This window comes from Gastrolobium bilobum, unplaced genomic scaffold, assembly GCF_033153095.1.
Source record: "Gastrolobium bilobum isolate Gb01-03AN ecotype WA unplaced genomic scaffold, APGP_CSIRO_Gbil_v1 utg5503, whole genome shotgun sequence".
Taxonomy (NCBI): domain Eukaryota; kingdom Viridiplantae; phylum Streptophyta; class Magnoliopsida; order Fabales; family Fabaceae; genus Gastrolobium; species Gastrolobium bilobum.
The window spans coordinates 265403-288265 of record NW_026897634.1 but is presented as its reverse complement, the minus strand read 5'-3'; positions in this window follow the sequence as shown (position 1 = coordinate 288265).

Genomic DNA, 22863 nt, shown 5'->3' with positions numbered 1-22863 from the left:
ATTTGACAGAATGTTTTATGTCCAAAAATTTTTATGGAAATATGTTCCGACGAAAATTTTGACAGAAATTTTGTTTGTCAAAAATTTTGACATAAATGTTTCCGTTGAAACTTTTGACGGAATTTAGTTTTCGTAAAGAATTTTGTCGAATTTTTTTTTGTCAACATTTTATACGAAAATATTTTTTGTCGAAAATTTTGACGGATATGTATTTTTGTCAAAAATTTTGAGAAAAAATGTGTCGACGAAATTTAGACAAACAAAAAGTTTTTCGGAATTATTTACAGAAATATTTTTCGTATAAAATTTTTACGTAAATATTTTTCTTCAAAATTTTTGTTGGAAATATGTTCCGTTGAAATTTTTGATGAAAATAATTTTCGTCAAAATTTATGATGTTTTACAAAAATAAATTTGCTATTGAAATTTCCAATGGAATTTAGTTTATGTAAAAAAATTTGACGAAAATGATTTATTAAATATTTTTGACGGAAAAAAGAATTTCATCAAAAAATTTGACAGAATGTTTTATGTCCAAAATTTTTTATGGAAATATGTTCCGACGAAAATTTTGACAGAAATTTTGTTTGTCAAAAATTTTGACATAAATGTTTCCGTTGAAACTTTTGACGGAATTTAGTTTTCGTAAAGAATTTTGTCGAATTTTTTTTGTCAACATTTTATACGAAAATATTTTTCATCGAAAATTTTGACGGATATGTATTTTTGTCAACAATTTTGAGAAAAAATGTGTCGACGAAATTTAGACAAAAAAAAAGTTTTTCGGAATTATTTACAGAAATATTTTTCGTATAAAATTTTTACGAAAATATTTTTCTTCAAAATTTTTGTTGGAAATATGTTCCGTTGAAAATTTTGATGAAAATATTTTTCGTCGAAATTTAAATTCCGTCAAAATTTATGATGGAAATGTTTAATGTAAACAAATTTGATGGAACCCAAGTGTGGTGGCTCAGTTGGTAGCATGAGGACTGAGCGGTGGGAGAGGACCTCGGTTCGAATCCCACCAACACCATCTGGGGAGGGGCACAAGTACCGTAATCCTTGGACTCTCACCCGAACTCTGGATTAGTCCCATAGGCGGCTCAAAGAGTCGAACCCGTGGGGATACCGGGGGGTTCTGATTCGCCTCAAAGAGGTAATTAGGATCAGTTACCAAAAAAAAAAAATTTGATGGAATTGTTTTGTATTGAAATTTTTTGAGGGAGATGTGTTTCGTCGAAATTTTTGACGGAATTTAGATTCTATCAAGAATTTGACTGAATTTTTTTTCCTCAAAAATTTATGTCAGTGATTATAAAAAAATCTTGTTTCGTTTCTAGTTTTGACGGGAAATTTTTTTGTCTCTATTTTCAACGTAATATGATTTTCGTTATTATTTTCGACAAATAATTTTTCGTCGACAAATTATGTCAATTTTTGTGACTTTTCTAATAGTGTCACATTTAAAAATGATTCACATTTATGTTGTTTTCACATTTTAATGCTAAGGATAGATAAGTAATTTCTAATATTTCCCCCCCTCAAACACCCCAAATTGGGAGAACTTTAATTTTAAGGGTGGGAAAGGTTTTGGAAGATTTTGCAAAAATCACCAATTTCCTTTTCCCATTTTTTTAAACTCACAAACAAATGAAGGAATTAATAAAACTAACTCCCAAACAAAGCCTAAGAAAAAGAATAAATGAATAATTAATCATTAAGTTACAATGATTTATATTGAATAATACTCTTACAGATCATATAAAATCATTAATGTAGTTTCAACCAACCGCTTAAACTTTTGAATTTAATTGATTCTTTACATGGTATCAGAGACTCATGTCACAGGTTCGATCATCCCTCGTCTCTCATTTAATTAATAATTAATCAAATCTTATCTTATGAAATTTCTTAGCACAAGTAGGTGAGCCTGTGCATTGTTCACCCTTCTAGCCAATGGGTTTTCGTGTGAGGAGACATGTTAAAGATATATAAAATCATTAATGTAACCTCACCCAACAGCTTACCTTTAAGGTTGAATTGGTCCCTTACAAATATTACTTAAACAACACTTGTATTAATTGTTATTGCACGAGCGATTTTATCCATGTTTAGATGGCCTCACCTCAATCTTTACCTGAGTGTACAAAATTGTGGTTGTAAGAATTCTGTAAGTGAAGAACTGAAAATATTCATTAAAACATCGTGATAAGCTTACATTGTTCATGTGAGATATTAGTTTAATCGAAGCAGAATATAATTTAGTATAGGTAATATGCACAAAAAGAAAAGAATGTAATTAGGGAGCTAGTTGTGGAAAGGTGAGAGCTTAGAAGTTTTCTTAAGATTGTTATAACTTATAAGTAAGTTTGCTTTTAACTACTTTTTTATTAATTTTGAAGCGCAGTTAAGATGGGCAGCGTCGGTGGCTAATTACTATAAAATATCAACATAATCATAATAAGCTAATTAATTATCTTCTTGTGGCCCTTATTTGATATTAACTAATAGTCATGATCCAATCATAAAGAAATATATAAGTTTTTTTCCTTATCATTGTTCGTTAATAATTGTATAGGGTCTAATAGAGGTTCCATCCTTAAAATGGTGCCTAAAGGTATTTAAGGAGGATAAAAAAGAAAAATGGTCGGACGTAAGAAAGTGTTAATCTAGTGAGATAGTTTTAAGAACTATTTCTTAGCAAAATAAATTTACAAGTATCAGAAAGTATTAATTTTTTTTTATTAAAAACTTACAAATATCACAGTTAAATAATAGAGGCACACAAATTGTTTATTGGAAATTTTTTCATTGTTACATATATATGTCATTCTTTTTTTTTATCATTGCTGCATATATATTATTGTCACATCAAAAACAAGCTCAGCATCACAATCATATACTATATATCTATATAGTTATTGTAATTGCCGATAGTAATTATCGTCAAGTAATTATACATAACAGAATATTTCGTTCACAAAATTAGTGGCCGTACCACTCGATGTAGTCTATGGTATTTTTCCACTCACCTGCGGGGGATGTATATTGCTCATCGTGATATGAAACGAGAATAAACTCAACGTTATTTTTCTCTCGCTGCACAGAGCATTGTATGGATCTTCATCAACTAATTCAAATCGATTCAAACTGCAGTGGCCGAACCGAAAAATCAAAAATCAAAAAAAAAATTGTAACTTTTAATTGGATTGAATCGGTTTTCGGATTAGTTGATGAAAATCGATCCAATCCAAATCGGTCCAATATATTAACTCCCCTCTACCTACTTGGATCTTTCCACAATCATAGCCCAAAAAATTTTAAACCCAAGACTCATTAACCCATAAACTAAACTCAAGAAAAAACCTAACCATGTCCTATCAACAAAATTTTATCTATGTAGAGCTTCATATCTCATTACCTAAAAAAAAACTATTTATCGTTTATAGATGCTTCTGTATTTCAAAAAAAAACTTTACAAAGCTAATATATACAAAAGATATGTTATTTGCACAATAATCATGAAATAAATGTTAGGCTTTTTAAAAAATCGAAAACCGATCCAATCTAAACCGAAAAAAATGGATTGGATCGGATCAAATTTGAAAAAAATTCAAACAGATGGACGTTTACATGATTAAATTAAAGATATTGGATTAGATGATTTTTGTTTCCAAAATTGATCCAATCCAAATCGCAAATACCTATAGCATTGAAAGGGTTAGACATGGGAATCAAAAAAATTGTCTTCTATAGAAACACTCTGAAGAATAGAAAACCAACCAATATCAGAAGACAATATGTCAAAATTGTAGAAAATAATGAAGTTTTTCTCAACCTTTTTTCGAGACAGAGATGGCATAAGATATTAAATAAAATATGACGACAGAGTAACCAAATTATTTTTATTCCCTCCATTTTTTTTAAAGAAAGAAACATAATGTCGAAAAATAGTACGAACCGTTAAAGTACTATCGATTTTCTTTTTCTTTTCTTTTTTTTAAAAAAAGTTTGAGAAGAGAGAAATTTACCCAATTTTTATCTATGAAAATTCACTCACAAAAGTTGATTTTTTTTACACCGTCATCAATAATTGAAACTAAATTATTTTTTTTTAAAAAAAATTACACTTTTGTGGATAGCTTCTCATGTTTTCATTGCAATTTCTAGTAAGCTTAATAATCGATAAAGGATTTTATTTCATCAAATATCTACTTTTATGGAATAAAATAAAGCTTTCAAAATATAATTGTTCGGTCCAAGTAGACTATGGATATTCACCCAATGGGTGATGATTGTATACAGGATCAATACACTCACGAGTATCTACAAATGAGATACCGTAAATGAGTAAGGATCATTGTGCATCTATATGATACAACGTTAGCCAATGTGTGGTGTGTGTGCACAACGATGACAGAAGTAGAATAGGTTGAAAAGTGTGTATCTTGAATCTTTAGACTTTATTCATAGTGTTTACCTTTTGGGTATGGGCATTGGATACCTCCAGGTTGTTAGCTATTTGATATGATTGTTGGGATATAGATCTTATCCCTTGATCTTCTAGTAATTGGGTTGTTAAGATATACCTCTTAATCTTCTATTGGATGGGTTGTTGAGACATGGATCTAGTCCATAACAGTTGCCCCCTCAGCCCAGCAGTCCGAGAACTCGGACTACTGGGGTGTACAAGTCTATTGAGATCTTGACCTAACTTGATGGGTTTCCATTCGTGGCCCAACTCGGTATTGGCCGAGGTTGGCCTTTTATGTGGCTGAAATGTTGAAGTCCTTGATAAGCTAGTCCTCGTATCATGGCTCGACAGGTGTCTATGCTTGAATTTTGCCAGTTCGGGTTGACATTAAGCCAAGGTGTGGGATTCGTGTGTGCCGAGGTAGAGGTTGGACAATGATATGCCTCCAGCATATAGAGTTTCCAGAGCTAAAAAGAGCAAGGATTTGATATTAATTGAGTGATAAATGACATTATTTATTAAGATTATTGATAATCCACAATCAGACATGCTCTCACAAAAATTATGCATTTTGCAGAAGAAAAATGCATAAAAGAAGAAGGATTCCACAAAGAAGAAACACAACAGCTGCATATTGGGGCGGATAGTGCGAGACTGGCGTGAATCGCGCCACGAAGAATGAAAAAGAGAAAAATTCCACTGTCCACTCACGTGAATAGCACGGGAATGGCGCAGATCGCGCCATAAATGATGAAAAATAGCCTGACCCACTGTCCATCTGCGCAGATCGCGCGGGATTGGCGCGGATGCCATGTGTATTATTTAATGGATTGAGATTCTATTTTAAAAGGGACTCTAAATCAAAGATTTGATCAATATATGGAGAAATTTGAATTCTTTTCTATAAATAAAGGAGTAAAAACCCTTAGAAGGCATCTTTGGCTGAGGAGTTAGGAGAAATCAAGAAATTGAGAGAGTTTTTGGAAGCTCACGCTGGAAATCAGGATTCTGAAGAATTTGAAGATTGAAGACAATTGACTCTTTCTTTTCTTCTTCTTCTTTTCATATCATGAATTCTTTTTATTGTTTTGAATTGTTTAAGTCAGATATAGCTGGCTAATTTTCTTTTGTAGTTAAGGTCATGGATTCGATGTGAACCCTTTATGATTTATGAATTGTTTTAATTCAATTAGTTTTATTTTACCTTAAATGCAATTTTCCATATCCTTATTAGAATTAATCACTCTTATAGGGCTTTGAGGGTTAGAACTCAAAATAGGCATATTGGGGTTTTAATTCAGACTAGGGTAAAATAATAGTTTGTGCATGATCTAGACATAGGCTTGTATGAATTGAAGACTTTTGAATTCATTGAACTTAATGCTTGATTCAAAAGGAATTACTAGGACATTAGGATTCTAATTGGGTTAAAAGGTTAAACATACTAATACATTAGGGTTTAACTAATTGATTTTAGAAAGATGAATTGTCTGAACTATTGAGTTAATTAATTATAAGAAATAATTCAAATTTCTAAAGGAGGATCAAAGGTGAAGTATATCCTAGCTACAACTTCGTATTACAATCTTTATTCAAAAACTTTTCTACGTTCTTGATTATTCTTGGATGTTCTTAATAAATATTCCATTTAAATTTAATTACTTTTATTTTGTTTCAAAATCTATTTTCTTCACCAAACCGATTTCTAAATTAAGGGGACGAGCCATAATAATACTTGGCGCATTAATCCTCGTGGGAACGATACTTTCTTATCACTTTTATTACTTGAACGATCGGTATACTTCCCGAAATCGCAACAGACAATCACACGCTGCCTTACGTGGAGAATGGCTGAGCTTGTGTAAGTGTAAAGCTTGAAGTGCCATCATGTCAATGTGACTTTCTGTCTCCTCACTGTTTCCTTGGTGGTTACGTCATTCCACGTGTCGTATGCCTATTGCAGGATCGTGTGTTGAGGCCTGCACGTAGCCCTTACTTTTCGCAGGCGATCATGATTTGCATTTAATGCCAGTCTCATGAAATTACTTTTATGTCCCCGACTTTTTAACTTCGCGTGTAGAGGGCTGTTTCGTTTTGTATGTATGCACTTCAAACGTTCGTTTCAAACCTTGCTTATCATTTTTCATCTTCCACAACTTTCTCTGGGTTCTAGGTTGGCTTTCTCTGCGTTCCCTCTTGTTTGGGGAGTTCGGTCAAGGGTTCTTTGCATTCATCCTCATCCTCCCCCTTCAAATAGGTACTTTCTAAACACGCTTCCCCTTTTCATTGTTTATTTTTTAAAGCTTTGTGTGTTCTGAACGAGTGTTTTTTTTAGTGACCCTTTTTGTTTTGGGACCTTGTTGTTTGATAACCCTTTCCTCCTCATTTTTACCTGAGAATCCTAGTGGGAATTTACAACCAATTGATTTGTAGGAGGGTGGTGAGGGATTTCTTAGAGGAGTACGCACAATCAGGGCTCTGGTACGGCCCCTGGCTGAGATGGAAATGGCAGGGATCCTTCTAACGAGAAAGATTTAGTCCAAAAATTGCCCAAAGGGGTTCGTTTTTAGTTTTGGGTTGAGGATTATACAGAGGAGGAGAAGTATAATACCTCGTAGATTTAAAATATATAATTATAGTTAAAATAAGGATTAAAGGGTAAGATTAGTGAAAATCCTAAGTTCTGGGTCAAAATACATAAAAAGGGTAAGACGGTAATTTGACAAACACGTAACCTTAAATAGTAAATTGTTAGTAGAAGGTCTCAAATGAGAAAAAAAAAACCTGAAAATGGGTTCATAATGAAAAATTGAGTGGGTAGACAAGTTTCTGGAAATTTGATGAATAGTTTTTTTACCAGGTAAAAATGCAGCGGTACAATTGCACCGAAAAATGTGCCGAGTGAAATTTGAGCTCTAAGTTTGAAAATAAGTTGGAAAAGATACCTAGGACTAAAATTTATTATTATTGATGCAATTTGATTAAAATTAGGATTTTTGAAGAAACGAACCAACAGTGCACATATCAGCTTAAAATTATGATTTCACCGAATGACCGAAAAACTTATTCACCTACTCAAGGGCAATTAAAGGACTTTGGAGAATGTTACATTTTGGATTATATAAATAGTTTAGGAATTATTTGGAGATTGATGGTTTAAGTGGAAGATTTGAAATAATTTGAATTGAGTGAGGTGTCAAGTGGGACCCACCCACTTAAGTGGCTTAAGACACATAAGCATCAGATACTATTCATCATCTTCCACACTATTCTCTCTCTTCCAAGGCTGAGTTCATGCTCTTGAAAAAGGGGAAAATTATGCCTGTTATTTCATCACCAATCTTTCACCAAAATCAGCAAAGTTTGTCATGAAAATTTAAGTAAATCATCATCCAAGCACAACCCACTCATTGGTAGCTCTTGAAACCCCTTAAATTTGGAGAAATCCCACACCCTCGCCCACGATTTTGTTGGAAAAATTGGTGTTCTTGGAGTTGTTTACTTGAGCTATTGCTTGGGTATTACTTGGATGAGTCATAGGCTTTGATTCCTGGTAAGTTTTACTACTTATTGTTGGATGAATTTTGAGATTGAAATTTGAAAACCTAAGGCATGTGTTCTTGGATTGATGTAGTTAGGGACCTCAAATTGAAATTGTGTATTAGATAAATGTGTCTTAGAATGATGTTTTATGATGATTAAGCTCATAAAATTTATTGAGGAAAAATTGGTAACTTAGAGAAATTTTGGATGATGATTTTGAGACTTTGTGAAATTGGATTGTTGTGAGATTGAGAAATTGAGTTGTGAATTAGTTATAGTAGTTAATTATATGATGTATGGTGTGTTTGAGGTATGAAAATGAATTGAAAATCTTTTGGTGTCTTTGAATGTGCATTTCGGCCATCTGAAGGAAAATTGGAAAGGATTATGCAAAAATTATATAATTGGACTTGTGATGAATTGAATCAAGTTTAAATAGGTTGTATGTGTGTGTGATGCATTGAGTTTGTGAGAAAAATCCCTAGCCTTTAGATTGTGCAGGATTCGGCATGATAAGAATTTTGGGGAAAATGATATTGGATTATAATTACATGCAATTGTGGGCTTGAATTGGTGTTGTGATAGGCTAAAGAAGCCATTGAAATGTTAAAAATAAATTAACAATATAAACTTGTAAAATTGGCCATGATGGCCAAATGGTGTGTGGGGGCGGGGGGGAGTAATTGTTTTGCATTTTGACTTGTGTAACAAGTTGGTTAATGATCCTACGTTGTGATCATTGTAATTTGCCTCCCACGGGGTTGACTCTTGAGGATTGAAGCTTGGTAGATTGTCTTTGGTCCTTGACCAAAAGGATTTTTGGTAAGTAATTAAGTCACATTTGCATAATTGATTCTGTGACCAATTGAGTGGTCTTTTGGGTACTAAGTATTTTGGAAATGACCTTTTGTGCAGGCATTTCTTGGTTGGAGCAAGCTACGAGGTAACTTATATTTGAAGCTACCTAGCTTGGGAGCTTCAAGAAGCTAATCTCTTGGTACTGGGATAATCCATGTGTGTGCTACACCATTCCCATTGGGGTAGTTGTTGAAAGTTGTTTGTGCAATAGCGTAATTATAACATGTTCATGCATTTATGAATGTTGGGTACATAGAGTTGTACCGTATTTCTAGCCGGTAGATAGTTGTCGTATGGTGTTGTGGACTTCCATTAGATAGGTCTCCGTAGGGAGTTCAGTTTGCCTGGGGCTGTGGAGATGTTATCCGTTGAGGAGCACTTTCGAAATGTCTCAAGAGTTATGGTTGGGAGCGCCTTGAACGATGTTCCGGGAACACATTCGTGGATTGAGAGCCCGTATGAGGTCAGTAGGTCAGATGGGTGCATGGCTTTGGCTCGGACCATTCCTGCTCCATCATATGCTTGTCTCTTCTATCTCCCTATTTCTCTAAATCCCTTGCTATATCCCTATATTGTTATAGTTCATTATTGTAATTTATATCTAAGTGAGCTATTGGGTGGAGTGATCCTCTAGAACTTTTGGATTACTGAGATATATTCGTATATCTCACCCCGCGATATAGGGTTATGTTTCATGTGGTTGTAGCGTGGCTGGAGCACTAGGCAATAGGCCCACGGGTTGAGTACATGGAGTGCATGGAGTTAGAGTGCTATTTTGCATTTTGCGCCATATTTGGCATAGGCTAGACTTAGGGCATGAACATTGTTTATTGCATGTGTGACATGTACCATGCCTTTATTTGTTCATGCTACACTTTGGCTAAGTCTAAGGTTGTTGTATTTATTGGCATTGATGTATTTATTTGTAGTTATATTTGATAGTTGGAGAATTGTAATTTAGTGCTTTATGGACTTTGTGTAATTAATGAAGCATGTATGTGATGGAAGGACAAAAGGCCTATATTAGGTTATGATTTCATATGTCAATTGTTAAGAATGCATGAAATGGAATTATGTGATTGTAATGAGTTTAAGTTTAAATGAAGTTAAGTAATGGATAGTAAAGTAATGATACTGATGTAAATTGTTATAGGTTGTAAGAGCACCAAGGCATTGTTGGTCCTTGTATGCCACCCTTGTCAATTAGGTATCATTTGAAACACACTTTGGTTAAAGTGGGATATGTTAAATAAAAAAAGGAGATGCCGTCAAAATATATAATAAATGAACAATTTTTAGGCCAATTTTGGGAAGGCATATCTCCCTCCATAGAGGTCCAATAGGAGCTTGTCATACATTATTTTGAAGCTTGAGATGTTAGATATGTTATGTCAAAATGTGGTACCATTTAGAGCTGTGTAGCATCCTGTAAGTCTGATTGAGTGAGGACTGCCCAAAGAAGTCTTGTGTAGGGGCTGTTTGGGTCTGGGACTTTGGGGAAAAAATTCCCTCAATTATTACTCAAATTAAGATCATGATATATCAAATTAAATCTCAAGGTATCTAGTTTCTTGTATAAAAATTTGAGAGCAATTGGTTGAGTAGATTGTCCAGAATCACAGAAATGGTGAGGGATTTTCGGTGCTCTATTTTGGGTTGGCTGATAGTTTTGCTTATCCAACTTCAAATGGTGATAACTGAAGCTAGAAAACTCCAAATGAGACGTGTGATATCTTTTTGGAAAGGTAATTGAGGCTAGTTTAATATACTAAAAGATGATAATTTAATAATAATTAGGTTACGCACAGTGACCATAAAATAGAAGCATGTTCAATTATAGAAAAAACATAAAAGTGAGAATTATGCTAAGTGGGTTTATGGGAACCCCTTAGTAACTTATAATAAGTAATGGTATGATAGTTAGACATGTATGTTATTAATTCTGCATTTATAATTCATTTATGATCACAACTTATGCCATTACGTTTTATTATTGTTGTCAAACGCTTACATAATGAAAAGGAAAAAGTTTACTCGCATTTTTAAATGAACTGCTATGACTGTATCTGCGCTTGTTATCATAATCAATGTTAACAACACCGGTACTTAACGAGATGTTACAAGAAGCAACAACTGCTCCTCTGCGGTTACCAAGGTGAATGAGGTAAGCAGAGGTTAGTCTCCTTTGAACGAGGACGAGGTCGCACCACGCCAACGAATGGTCCAGAGTGTGCGAGGTCATATGTCTCGCTTAGAGAGTGTTTTAGTCGAGACAATATCTCATCTATTTCTACCCCGGCTACAGATTCCTCAGGGGCTTCACCCCTCCAAACTTAGCCGAAGAGAATGTAGGAAGGAATTCTTCCTTAATTCCAGTTTCGTGTTCTTGTCTGGTAGGGACTCGGTTCATCTAATTGAACTTAGTGATGATTCTTCCAGTTCGTCTCACTCAGAATTTGACCATTTATAGCTTGGCTTGGATTCAAGGAACTTTGATGCATTTACTTTTTATGCTGACTCTGAGCCTTCTTGTTTCAGGTCATGTATGGCAGAGCCCTTAGTTGATGATCAGGATGACTACTCATGGATCTTACAAGAGGTTCTCAATATTAGGTCCCGAATGTCAGTTGTAGACATTGCCTAGCTTCCTATTGGGAATACTGCCGCGGTAGATCTTTTACCTACTGCCGAAGATGAAGCAGTCTGTATGGGCCCAGTTCAAGATGAGCCCCAATTTTTCTTCTTATACCGAGATATGGCCACTAAGGTAGGGGTTCGATTTCCTTTTACTGAGTTCCAGATGCCAGCATTGAAGTTTTTACAAATTTCCCCCACGCAACTTCGTCCCCACTCTTGGGCTTTTGTCCAGGGTTTTGAGTTGGTGTGCAACTATCTCCGCATCCCTTGTATTCCCCCCCTCCCCCTCCCCATTTTTATCTATTCACAGTATATACATCTCAGACTAGATCAATCTGAGGCCAAACAACGGAAGGGGTGGGTCACCATCTGTGGCATGCCTTCCTTTAGGATTTTTTGCCTATTTACTCTGTCCTTTAAAATTTTTCATAGACCAGTTCTTCAAGGTTTCTATACACCCTGATTGTAGTTTGATCAGGAGGGAAGACCGTATACTAGGTTTCCTTTCTACTTGTCCCAAAGGCATTATAGTAAAAAGCCTAGCCAATACCAAACCTCTGAGTCCTCACTTACAGATGCTAAGATGACGGCTTTTAATATGTTGATGCCGTATGTTGAAGATAACGCAATTTTTGACTTAAGTTGGACTATGAATAAATCCGGGACCAAATTGGATGCTGAGTTTCGTATGTTGCCTAACCTTTTAACCGGGGTGTAATAAATTTCTTTATTGTTATGTCTCAATGTGTCTCATTTTTGCAGTGTATATGACGGTCTCAACTACCGCAAATTTATCAAGAAATCTTTGAGCAAGGTGAAGTCGGTGGCATCCGATCCTAATGAGGAGACTCCGAAGAAGAGCAGTCTTAAAGTAAAAGAGGGGAGCTCATATGCCGGGGTCATCAAAGCGTAGCAGGTTCTTCTGCCTCCACCTCTGTGTTCCCCATTTGATGATGTTGTGCTTTTTGAACTTGAGGAACTATGGAAGAAAGGAATTTTGAATAGTTTTCATGCCGTAATGAAACCTCATCCGCAGTTGATAAAAGGCTCTCCTCTCATGGTTGACTTGTTGGCTGCTCTTTCCTGGATGTAGGCGGAGTCTTTGACGACCACATCTCTTATTAGGTCATTTCGGCAGCTCCATGTGAGCTATGAGCCAACAAGTTATTCAAGAGCAACACTTACCCTCAAAGTGGACGAGCTTTCCAAAGAAAAGTCCGGCTTCGAAACTGAGATCAAGACCCTGAACGAAAAACTTTCCAAAGCTGAAGAGGATCTAAAGACCTTTGTTACCTTGGCTAAGGCGGTAATAATGGAAAATGAGCTTCAGGAGCTTCAATTGAAGAGTCTTCAAGTCGAATTTGAGGAGGCTAAGGCTTTAGTGGAGAGTGCAACTGAACAATCCTTCGCTAACACAATAGAACCAGCTTAGGTTCTTAACCCGAGCCTTATTACTAACAGGATGGAAGTCAGCTACTTTGTTAAAGACGGGTCAATAGTTTCCGATACTCCAGAGGTCGGCGATGTAATTCTTATGGAAGCAGAGGGAAAGACCTATGGTGAGGATATTCCTGCTATCAACGTAATTTGAAGGGTCGGTATGCCGACTTATTTGGTAATTCTATAAAACTTGGGGCTTTGGTCCCCCTTTTGAATTTGTAAAGACATTGTCGAGGTTTCTGGTCTTGCATTTGGTTAACTCATTTTTAATCTTGATTGACTATTTTGGGTATGATATTTACTTCAAAAAATATGCCTTCGTAAAGCTTTATAGTCGATTTCATCTCGTGTAGCTAAGGTACTTATTTTCATGTATTATTTGCTTGGGTTTCGCTTTGTAGCCAAGACCCCTTTATTTTCCCTTTTTAAGGTACAATTACTAGTGCCGAATTGACTTTTTAATCAAGTAGCGTTATCTGATCTAGCTTTTGCCGAGATCATTAATTATGGACTCGGTCCTTATATATCCAAGTCCATCTTTATTTATTTACATGTAAATGGAACACTGATAAATTCATCCTTCACTGATAATGATAATGTTTACATAAACAATTGTGTCATAGTGAAGGACTTCTAGTTATGTCTCATTGATGCGTCTAAGAAATGGAAAAAATAACGACTCAGCTTTCATTGTATTCACAAGTCCGTCTTATTTGCAAATAAATAGAAATCCTAATTATAAAGGTCGTCTCCAAGTTCTATAGCTCGGTCGCCTATTCCTAACTGAAATAAATCTTCAATTTATCCGCGTTTCAGGTCCTTTTGATGGGCTTTTTCAACAATGTCTCCAATATACAGGCACCTCTACCCAAGTTTTCCTTTATTCAGTATGAACTTCCCAGTTTGCGGCAAGCTTTCCGTCTTTGGCATTCTTGTTGCGACGTCAGCTCTTCTCAACACCAGGTCACCTTTTTCAAAGAATCTCGGCCTAACCTTCCTGATAAAGCGTGTCGCAGTGAGATGTTTAGCCATTTCATCCCTATACTTAGCATTTCACACTGTTCGTCTAGTAAATCGAGCTCCACAGTCAAAGTCTCGTTGCTTTCTTCCTCACTTCTTTCTAGCCTTTGCAACCTTTGCCAAGATGGCTCCCCAATCTCAGCCGGAATCATAGCCTCGTAGGAATATGTCAGCTTAAACGAGGTCTCTTCAATAGAAGTTTGGGTACTTGTCTTGTATCCCCAAAGGACGAGGTGAAGCTGTTGCACCCAATTTCCTTTGGCATCGAAGAGCAGCTTTCTGAGCCTTCCACTATCATTTTATTTGCTGCCTCAACCTGTCCATTGCTGCCTCCTTAAAATGTAATTTGATATTCATTTAAAAAGAGTCACGTGATTCCCGCGCTATTAGCTTCATTCTCATGCTAACAGAGCGAAAAATATAACAAAGGCATATGAACCTCGAGAAACTAGTGCGGAACTTGCGCTTGTAGAGTGGCAGCACTGTGTTTTGAGGGACTTCTCGCGCTACTAGCGTGGATCTCGCGCTTGTAGAGCGACACTTCTGTGTTAAAGAACTTTCTTGCGCTATTTGCGCCATTTTAGCACTAACAGTGCGGGAACACTGCCTTTTGCTTTCTCTTGTGCTTTTGAATGAGTTCTTTTCTAGTACTTTTACCTACAAAACACCAGAAGTTCAGTTAGAGGAGATATAAGCATGGTTTATCAACTTTATAACAAATATAAGCATTTTTCTTTCAAAGTGGATTAAACCTTTGTTCTTTTTAACTTAGAAAACTATATATGCTGGATGCATATCAGTAGACATGTGCTTGTCTTTGACATTGATCACACCTTTTGACATGTTCTTTGGCATCATCATCCATTGTTTTCTAGTAGTATCCTTCTCTCAACGCTTTTCGGGCTAGAGACTTGCCCCTTATAAGATGACCATTAATCCCCTCGTGGATCTCAGTCAAGATGCAGTCTGCCTTATTTGGATCAAGGCACTTGAGCATCGACGAACAAAAGCCCTTTCTATACAGTTGCCCTTTGATTATGGTATACCAAACATAGTTTTTGAAGAGATTTCTGGCTTCAGAAGTCTCATTAGGGAGTAATACGTTTTCTAAGTAGGCCACTTTTGGCTTCCTCCAATCTTCTGTATTGGTTATCAGCATCACGTAACTCGACTCTGGGATGTTTTTTTTTTGTGGTTTCCAGGATTCTTTGTGCTTGCTAGCTTTGAGAGTATGTCAGCCCTTCCATTCTCCTCCTTGGGATGTATTGAACCATGACCCCATCAAACTCGGCCAACAACTCCCTAGCCTTACTAAAATACTTCATGATGGGGGGGGTTTCCTGATAATTCCCTTTAAACTGAAAAGAGACGAGTTGGGAGTCACTTAAAATTTTGACCTTTTAGGCTTCGTGTTCTCTACCATCCAGCAGCCTGGCAATAAAAGCCTCGTACTTTGCTTGATTGTTGGATGTAAGTAACCCAAGGTGAAGGGAATGTTCTATGGAGACATATTCGAGGCTTTCAATTATAACTCCAACTCCACTACCTTTAGATTTGAAAACCCATCCACGTAGATAGTCCATACATCAATTGAAGAACTTGACTCACCTTTGAAGGGAGTCGATTCTAGCATAAAGTCGGCCAAAGCTTGTGACTTTACAGTATGCCGAGGTTCATATGATATGTCGAACTCTGAAAGTTCTACAATCCAGTTTATCATTCTTCCCTCAAAATCTGGCTTATGCAACACTTGTCTTATTGGCTGGTTAGTTCTCACAACAATGGAATGCTCTTCAAAATAAGGGCGGAACCATCTTTTCATGGTGAGTAATACGAGAGTCACTTTCTTCAACTCCGGTCCTTGAAGTGTATGCCCTACAATGTAAACCATTAGTTTTCCTTTATTTGTTTCCCTTACAAGGGTGACACTCACTACTTCTTCTCCCACAGAGAGGTACAAGACCAATGTTTCCCCTGGTTAAGGTTTCGACAACACTGGAGGGGTTGCCAAACACTTTTTGATTTCTTCAAAGGTTGTCTCACATTCCACTCCCCATCCAAATTCGGCTTCCTTTTTTAGGAGTTTGAAAAAAGGGAGAGACTTCTCAGCAGATTTTGGCGGGAATCTCGTGAGGGCGGTAAAACTCCCTATTAACTGTTGTATTTCTCTTTTACTCTGAGGTTCTTTCATTTCCAAAATAGCTTTACACTTCTCGGGGTTTGCTTATATTCTCTTGTTCGTGAACAAAAAACCTAAAAACTTACCTGCAGCTCCCCTGAAAGCACACTTGGCAGGGTTTAATCTTATATGCCGAGCTCTGAGTTTCTCAAAAGTCTCCTTCAGGTCGGCCACATGATCTTCTGGCCGCACTGACTTGATGATCATATAGTCAATGTATATCTCTAAATTCCTTCCAATTTGTTTATAAAAAATGCAGTTAGTCATTCTTTGTAAGTTGCCCCGACATTTTTTATAGCCAAAAGGCATCACGTTATAATAGAAATTCCCTTTCTTAGAAATGAAGGTGGTCTTCTCATGATCATTAGGATGTAGTGGAATCTGGTTGTATCCAAAGTAGGCATCCATGAATAAAGCAGATGGAAGCCTGAAGAATTATCCACTAGCTAATTTATGTTAGGCATGTGATAGAAGTCCTTTGGATAGACCTTATTAAGGTTGGTATAATCATCACAGAAACACCATTTCCCAATGGGTTTTTTAACCATCACCATGTTTGAAAGCCATGTGGTGTATTGTATTTCTCTGATGAATCCAACTTCCAACAGCTCGTCCACATGATCATTCAGTGTCTGACGTCGTTCATGGCCAATTTTTCTCTTTTTCTTGGACACCGGCTTGGATCTAGGGTACATGGAAAGGTTATGACAGCAAATGTAGGATCTATTCCAGGTTTCTTGAACGTTTTCTAGGAGAAAATATCATAGAGCTTAATTAAGAAGGAAACGATTCTTTCCTTTACATCAGCCTTCATGCTCTTATCAATAGGTATAGTGTTCATCTTCCTCTCCAATGATTATGCTCTCTAATTCACCTTCTGGTTTCGGTCTAGGGATTTGTAGCTTATCCCTCATGTCAAGCTCAATCGTGTTGACTTGATTGCCACAAGGATATACGAAGTCGGATTTGGCCTGGACGTTATCTCCTCCTCAGATCCTAGGGGGAGATGACGGGCCGCCCTTAGTAACTTGAGTGTTTCATAATAACTCTCTCTGGCCTCTTTCTGGTCCCCTCTGATTGTGACGACCTTATTCTTGGACCCTACCATTTTCAAGGCCTAGTGTTTAGTCAAGACAAGTATGTCCCATTCATGTATAGTAGGTCGGCCAATTATCACATTATAGGACGAGATCGCATCTACAACAACGAAACAGACTCGTCTAGCCCAAAATGCTTCCCTTGTTCCAAGTGTGAGCTTCAAATCAATGTAGCCTTTTAGTGGATGGATGCTCCCCATTAAAACCTACCAGCTCGGTCATACAAGGTTTCAAGTCTTGCTCGTCAAAATTCATCGTTACCAAAGCATTCAAAATAGATTACCAGATGAGCTTTTGAGGTCAACCAATAGTCTTTTAACTAGGAAGTTAACCAGTACCCTAGTTATTACAAGCCCATCAGTGTGACCCGGAACCACATTCTCCAAGTCATCTTGAGTGAAAAAAAGTTTAGAGGATCAGGCTTGTTCCCTTTTTCTTTAAAAGTTAGACTATCTCTAACCGACATGACCTTTTGAGGTATCTTCTCCTAACGCTAGCGGTATCACCTCCGCCTCTTAAGGCTTCACTTATCACATTATAATCAAACTCAGGCTCGTGAAAGTCATCATCTTTGGCTTTAGCATTCTTGTATTTTCCTTTGGTGTAACACCCCGTATATATCTGGTTTGTTATCATATCATCGTATTAAGCCACGCTTAATTTAAAAATGTGGAATATCTTTTTCTTTTCAATTATGATGTCCTTAATCATTACCAACTTGATTACTTAATCATTTTCAAAACATCGTCTGTATGTAAATTGCAAAAGACAGCTAACTGAAATATCTCAATATAAAATTAACATCAATTTGTCTCTAGTCACGGAACTACAACACGTAGACCGGACAACCCTGATAGTTTATACAACTCAAGCTAAAAATACTAGCATCAATGTGGCATGGACAAACCCCATGCTCACCAAATAAGGCAACAAAGCCCACAAAAGTCTCAACAACAGCAACATAATAATAATAAGCTAAAAGCATAACATCAGCAGATATAATCCAGCATCCAAACATGTCAGCATATAACATCAATATCAGCTAAGCTCCGGCCTCCTGCTGCTAGAGGCATCAGCCCCCAAGTTACCTGAACCAGAAATAAGCGTCCCCAAACATGGGGTGAGATCTCTAAACAAGAAATCTCAGTAAGACAATGGGTCCTCAAGGATCTTCCACCCAAAGCTCACTTACATGTGCAATATAAGTTCAAAAGCATTTAACAGTATAAGTTCCAAAACTATGCAGTGCAACAGATATTCATGTCATGTGTGTTTTAACTATTCTACTGGCCAGAGAAATGCAGGACGTACGTCTACAACTCCACAATAAGTACAAGGAACACCGCCTGCACCTCACCCACAACCTCACCATCTTGTATGTCTCCACATACTCAGGCTTACCGTATAGGTGGAACACCACATGCATATCATAAAGGCACTTGTATATAACAGCTCAATCGCATTTATCAAAACAATACATGAAAACAACATCATGCATATCAACCATCCCCCCATGGGGCATGGTGAAACCAACAATGGCTAAACCGAGGACACGAAAGCTTACCTTACAAGCTAACTATCCAATGCCAAGAGTCCACACAAGCTCAAAGTCCAAACACAGCAGAATCATAATATGTTATGGACCAATTAACATATCAATATTCAACTCTACACTCATACAATATAAAGACAACGCATTTCCATACGTTCCATGTTTTTAGGCTTCTCACAAAGCCACAAGCCCTTAATCACTTAGATTCCGACTTACATTAATTATTACATAAGTTCAACTTCATCAACATAGGGTCCACGAACCCATAACTCAGTTCTGTATGAATTGTACCTTCACTGTTCACGAAAACCCAGAATATCTGAATATTTGTCGGGGGCATATCCGGATATCTGACTATCAATATCCGGATATTAATATCCAGATATTCAGAACCCCATATCCGGATATTTCGCGACAGAATGCAGTTTCTGCATTTCGCGAGATATCACTCCAAAGGTTGGGTTTTTAACCCATTTCAACGTTAAAGCATGCATTTTTAACCTCTTTTAAGTTCATATACCAGTTGATTACTTGTTTAACTCATTAAACATGGCAAGACTCCACTTTTACCCTATAAAACTCATGATCAAAGGTGGTAACACTTACCCAAGCTTAAAACAGAGCAACAATGGCTCTTGGAGCCCACCATACTGCCTCTACAGGTCTGACCTTGAAGGCACACGAAAATGCCACCCAAGCAAGGACCTTTCTCTTCAAAGATCACACTTTGAAGCTCCCACAACCAAGGAAATGGCTCCCAACACTCAAACAAGGAAGCTCAGTCCCTCAACACCTCCCAAACAGCAACACAACTCAGAACACAAGCCACAACTTACTTCCAATGATGACTCTCACTCACACCAAGTGTTTAGGAGAAGAATTTATGAAGGAAATGGCCTCAAAGCTCAAGAAATGGAGAAGAGAAGGCAATGGAACAGTAGGAGAGTTTTGGTCAGCCACCAAGGTCACGTAAGAACTGATACATGTATAGGGTTTTGTGCTAAAATGCATATATATAGCCACTTAAGAATTAAACACACAGTATTATCATTAATTGTTACACTTAGCTTTTTAATCTCCAACTTAGGATTCTGAACCTACTCAATTTTCTAAGATTTATCATATTTTTATAATATTTTTCGCAGCACCTTTATGGTACGTATTTTTCCATAGCCAGTATCAGTTCTGGCACCAGTTCTCATTATTTTTACTTGAAACTTGAAATCACAGTCCTACATATTATTCTAGGGATATTCATACACTTATTATAATTTTCCGGGATACTTCATTGGTACGCATTTATACCGAGTAGCTGAATCGATATCTGTACTTTTCGTCAGAAAAGCGACTTTCAGCATTATTACTAACTTACCATAATTATTTAAGGCTCATAATAATTATTAGGGTCAATCATGGAATTATTTCCTAATTTCATATAATTAATTAATTAACTTCCTTAATTAACGGTGCAGGTTCTTACATTTGGCATCTCTATCTCGGTCTCTTTGGTTGCCCTTCTTTGGACTTGGGCTTCTACAGCGGTTTTGTTGCCTGTGCTTGCCGCCTTTCCTTCCTTGAGTGCGAATGATGTATTGTTTTTGTTTTCCCTGTTTGATGTGCTTTAAAATAGCATCTCGAAGGTCCCAGCATTCGTCAATGGTATGGTCATGGCTATCATAGAAAGCACAATATTTAGAGCGGTCAAGCCCACCTTTATTCCTGATAGGCCTCGGTATTTTGACATTACGAAGCTCGGTCTGAGCCACCTCCCTCCAAATCTGGGATCTGGCGACGTTCAAAGGTGCATAATTGTCAAATTTGGCTCTTGAGGAGTGCGATTCTGACCTTTTAGATCGAGATTTAGCCGCCTTCTTGGGCCCATACCGATCTTTGTCTCTGTTTCTCTTGTCTGGACTCTGGCGACAAGGACTTTACCCTTGGTTGTCGCATAGGCCAGTGTCATCTCTTCTACATTTAGGTATTTATCTGACCTTCTTATGAATCCTTCAAGTTATTGATCGGATTTGTTGGGTGCTCAGAGGTTGTTGGATAAAAATATAGTATGGTGAAAACGTTCCTCAGTTTACTAAGAAAGAACACAAGTGTTTTCTTAGTTCAACCCAAGTGCGCAAGTTCACGCATTAAGTAATAAATAGGAGTATTATGCCCAGATTATCGTTTCCACGAGGATAGAACTCTAATTAATGTCTTATACTATTTTATAAAGAATGAAAATGAAAAGAAAAGTTAGTAATTGACCTGTTTGGTCAAACGTTCCCTACTGTCTTGACAACGTTCCTCAAGGACAGTAGGTTCAATCAAACAGCAACCAGTTCATCGCTTCATTATGTATGTCAACCGTCTTGTTTAGGGAAGGAACAACAATATTCATGAGAGGTTTATAGATACAAGATTAAATAAAGAAAAATACAAAAAGTAATAACAATAATCAAGAGACAACAGGGTGGATGTTTTAAAAACAATAATAACAGAAGGAACAGATCCACTGCTCCATTCATAAATAATTATTTTCTCTACTAAGGACTCAACACTTAAGTATTTGTTCCAGTTTCTTTTCTGCCAACGTCTGATTCCTCAGCTTATGGACTAGATGGCTCACAAGTTTCCATATTCCTAAGGCTCCCTTGACTCCAACAGGTACTTAGTGCAGAACCTTAAAATGAACGAAGTGACTTTTTATTCCTAAGGCAACCAGCAATACTGTTTCCACAGTACTGCCTTCCCCGTCTGGTTAAGCTGTTTGAAATCCCTTCCTTCTGGAAGATCCTTTCTCAGTATGTGCTCGATTTCCAAAGATACACAATGAAGATAGCACACTTAACCATAGAAACACAAAAGCTGTAATACAAGAGCTTCAAAAATAACTTTTTAAAAACTTTGCAGTTTTTCTGTTCCACAGATAGTTTAGCCCATGGCTACTAGTTTAAACATAATTATTCCTAACTGAAGTCCTATAGACCCGAGATTCAGTTTAGAGATAACGAGTGGAAAGGAGAGAAATAACACTTGTATTTAAATAAAAATAAGTTGATTACAACAAAATGAAAAGTGGAGAAGATGGTTGTTGCTCGTGAGGAGTCTCAAGTGGGTGATACAGAAAGAAGAAAAAGTGTTGTCACTTAACTAAAGTTAAAACTGTACAAATAAAAACTACTAAAATAAACTAAGTGATCTCTTCTTAAGGAATGTTAGTATTTGGGTGTCCTAGAGACAATCTTATGATTAAATAAGGACATAGATGTAGACCTTTTTAATATTGTCGCAAATAAATAAAAGCACTATTTATCTTGTTTCATAATTCTGTCTCGATATTAATGTTAATATATTATGAATAACTTGGTAAACCCCGTGGAATAAAATAGGTATCTCTTGAGTATCTGTGATGAGATCACAATCATGAGGATTCAAGAATACCGGATGTTTATTCCTAATTTTATGTTCCTAGTCTAGAGATACTGAGAATGGGGTCAGTAATCTCGGGTAAGACTAGCACGACTTATCTACTTGTATATGGATACAAGGTACCTCATGTGCTACAGATATGGAGATGTCTTAGCTAAAGTCGTGGGTGGACCTATAAGGGTATAGCTCGCACTGAATAGACCCACAAAGAGACTCTATGAGGAACTCTCACAGAGAGTATCATTAGAGTAGTCTCTTTATATTTGGGTATGTCTTTCCTAAGACCAGAAGTTATTACCTAGACTGTGTTCTAGAAGGCATGCTTTGATTGTGCACCTCGTCTGCCGGAAACATGGAGACTCATAGGTATACTGTTGGGCTTGTCCTGAAAGAACACAGGGCTAGGGTGATAAGCTGAAGGAATTCGTCAAATCTCTGTGAGAGATTAGGTTATCTGTAAACCGGAGAAATTGGGATGACATTTACAGGGTCTCGGGAATCTATGCATAGTAAAAGAGATCATGAGATGATCTGCCTTTAGAGTCTGTAAATTGAAGATTCCCTATTTCGAATAAAGCTTACCCTAAACCGCAGGGGTTGATACGCTTCCTTACCCTAGGTTTTATGGGAAGGTAAC